We start from the raw sequence: 3,920 nt of genomic DNA on the forward strand, positions 1-3,920 counted from the left end.
AACTTAGCTAACACTGTTTTTCTTTGATAAACTCTGCTACTTTGAAAAGTGTTCTTTAACTTGACTTCACACAACTTCTTTAAGCTTTGCAGTTCTATTCAACACAAAAATCTATCATTCCCTTCTCCAACTTGAGGACTTTGAAAGAGTCCAACCTGGATCACATTTAACTAATTAATTAATTCATTCTTCAATAACTATTTGTGGCAAAATTTCCATGTTCCAGACATGCTGTAGGAATTAAACATACAGCAATGAAAAAATTCAGCAAAACATCTCTCATCCTTCAAGTATTATCTACTAAGATGAAAAATCTAAACAGATTTTTAAATGAACAAGAACTTTACAGATTCTGTTAGGTTTTACAGAGAAAAAAATAAGTAACAGTTTATTTATAAGGGATTTAAAGTATCATAGAAATGTTTCTATCTAGATAAGATCATTAAATTGTATTATCTGGGAAGGTATGATTTGAATAAAAGGAAGAAGAGAGTCATCAGATTATCTATAAAACAAACAGTGATTGCCTAGACTCTGAGGCAAATAATTTTTTTTTTTTTTTTTTTTTTACTCTTACAGCCCCTGGTATTCCTAGGTGGTCTCCCATCCAAGTACTAACCAGGCCCGACTCCACTTAGCTTCCGAGATCAGACAGGATCAGATACATTCAGTGTGGCATGGCTGTAGAACAATTTCTTAACATGATTGAGAAAGAGCAAGACTGGTCTGGCTAGAAGGGATGAGACAAGGAGCATAGGAGAGAGTTAGAGTACTATGATATGGTAGGAGATGGATTCAGTTATGAGGGCTGAATAAGATATGAAAAGGTCCTTGGATATTTTTTATAAGCGTGGTAAAATACCCTTGGAAAAGATTGAGCATGGGAGTGATGTTCTCTGATCTATAATTTTAAAAGATCATGTTGGCTATTTTGGGGGAAAAATGAGAAGAGGGAGACTAATTAGGAAGTTGTTTTAGTAATCCAGGTGAGAGATAATGATGACTTAGAAGTGTTAAGAAATTATAAGAAAGTAAAGTGATATTTTTTTTTAGGTGACTTTTAAAAATAATTTGTGATAAGTGTGATTGGTTTCAGAAATGGCCTAGATTCTCATATATGCAGAATACTTGTCTTAACTTCAGATATTAGAATATTTTTCCCTATTTGACAATTTTCATAGAAAATTGATAATTTTATGTTAGTTCTTGATCTTCCCTTTACTCCCTACTTATAAATATATGTAAATTATTTTCACTTATTTTTAATATCGCATTATATTTGCCATGTGTCAAGTATCTGGAATTCTTACATCTCCACCAAATGCAGGCTCTCTTTTGCAAATTACCATGAGCAATTAGTCTTATTAAAATAATAATTACACCTGCATTTGGCTAATTTGAGGAGTAATTGCCCAATTTCAACCATAATTAGTTACTTGGCTCTATTTTTCAGGCACAATTTCATTGTCATGAGAAACAAACAAACAAAAAATCTGTGGTAGTTGCTACTTTTACAATTTGCTTACTAATGAGCCTGCCTTCTGAACATACTTTCTTCATTTGAATACTTTAACAAAGTACTTAGAATACCCTAGGGAATTTCTTGGACTGGTGCAAGAGAAATAATTTTCCTATATGAGAAGATTTTTAAATGTTTCCTAAATAGCTATAGTCCAATTAAAAACATCTTCTTGGGGTTGTTACATAGTGTGCAGAAAAAAATTAAAGAAATTTTGATTATGAAAATGTCAGAACTATCCAAATAACTAAATAAAACTGTCCCACAATAGATTTCTTGAATCTTTAAAAATCTCAATTGATTACTGATAGGAAATATAAATTCAGGAATGGAAAGAAATGTTTTCGTCAATTAAATGAGGGCTACTCTGACCCACTGAAAATTGAACTGTATAAGATTGGGTTTAGCAAAATTATTATTTGCAAAAAGTAAGCCGTTATAGAGAATCTTTGATTTTTCTACGACAAAAAGGTCAAACTACTCCTAAGTCAGAATTTTCAGTTTAAATTCTTAGATTCTGCTTTTTTCAACTTTAATCCTAATCTTGCTTAATCGGATGATTTATCACTAATATCATTTTTTAATTTATGAAATGTTAAAGAAAACATAATATATAGATTATCTTTTCTTGGGTTTGGTGGAAATGAGGAACTTGAGCTTGAAGAGGTCTCAATAGGCTTTCTTTAAGCAATTATGCTTAAACGCAGCATAATAGACAAGAAAGAACATAACTGTGCTTGTAAATGCAGTCCCCATTTAACTATCAAAGAAAAAGTGAGTAGAAAAAGAGAAAAAAAAAGTATTGTCAGCCATGGAGATATTTTCAGACAATTACAATAATCTGCATTACAATATTCTCTCCTATGAAAAAGAGAACCTAAATACCATCGCTCACAGGCAGCAGCAGTTCAATGATAACCGCGCAAATTTGATGCCTTAAATGTGAACATCTGTTTCTATCATCAAAACTATTAGAGTGCTGTTAATTACTTGTCTTCATCTATTTTCAGTATCTGTAAATATATATTTAGGATCTAGAAAAGTAAGTCACATTATTTAAATAATTAATTCCAGTATCTAATGACAGTGTCTGTATTACACATGCATGTAAGTGGCCACTTCTTGCACACACACATGCACATAACTAAAATACAAAATCTGTTCATTCCTTCATTTCTCATATTCATTGTTATTTCATATACTCAGTATAAGCACAACACACACACACATAAACATACTCACCAAAATATACACATACGTACACACTTATAAAGTAAAAGACAATTACATATTTGAGTAACCATCAATTAGGAATTGTTATAATTTAACTCATTAAAAATTTATTACATTCAAAGACAAACAGCCAAGGATTCTTGAATATATGCCTTTTTTCTCATTTATAGATAGATAAATGATAGATGATAGGTAGATAGATAGATGATAGATAGATCATACATACATACATACATACATACATACATGCATACACACACAGGGAGAGAATACACAATTCTCTGTTTGAATTTTGAATACATGGACAATGTCAACTTAGATGTTTTTAAAGCTATCTAGACAATGTTTCTTTTGTGTCAGAATTATATATTTTACACTGTGATTGGTATAGCATACTTTCCATAGTTACTGGAAAATGACATAAGATATAGTAGATCTTTCTACTATTTTTGTGTTATTAGTTGTCAACTTGAGTTAACCTTGGAGAAAAGCGGGGAAAGAATGCATTAGAAAGAGTATTATAATGTAAGAAAAGAAATAAGATGCTTAGAGGAGTATTAGAATAAGGATCCCTAACTTTTGGAATTTGTAGATTTTCCCTTTAGAGTTTTTACTAATTTAACTCAGCTCTCAAAAACTAACAGTTGCTCAGTCTTTCCAATGTTCAGAATTATGTGAGGAAGATAAAGGCTACAGTGTCTTTGGAGAATTACAGGGGAGTAACATGACTGAACTGAGCCATCTATATAGGAGTAACAAGCAGACTGGGAAAATAACTCAAGAGGTTTTTACTATATTAATCACCCTCATTTGACAGGATGAACACCTTTACATATCAGTGATGCCAGAATCTAACAAGATGCATAACAACATGTACAATTGACCACCTTCAGTGAAATTCAAGTACACAGGGAGCTCCTCTCCTTGAGGATGTGTTAAAAAGACATTGTTATCAGACTTCAGAATCTTGAAGGTGTGTGAACTTCCTTCTATATTCTTTGTTATTCTTTTGAGATCTGAACCAAGTGGTTCACATAACACAATAGGTACAATCTTTATTGAGGTGTCTGTCTCTCAGAATTGTTATCACTAATCTTCTCAATCTGGATTGTAAATAATTTGAGATGTAAAACAAAAGAATAAAGATTGAAACAGAAAATATGGTCTT

At 31.5% G+C, this 3,920-nt stretch overlaps 1 pseudogene; it reads right to left on the reverse strand.

Moving 5' to 3' along the window:
• Window positions 1-570: 570 nt before the first annotated feature.
• LOC111736615 lies at window positions 571-689 on the reverse strand (annotated as a pseudogene).
• Between the last annotated feature and the right edge of the window lie 3,231 nt (window positions 690-3,920).

The sequence above is a fragment of the Pteropus vampyrus genome, unplaced genomic scaffold, assembly GCF_000151845.1.
Source record: "Pteropus vampyrus isolate Shadow unplaced genomic scaffold, Pvam_2.0 Scaffold20, whole genome shotgun sequence".
Taxonomy (NCBI): Eukaryota; Metazoa; Chordata; class Mammalia; order Chiroptera; family Pteropodidae; genus Pteropus; species Pteropus vampyrus.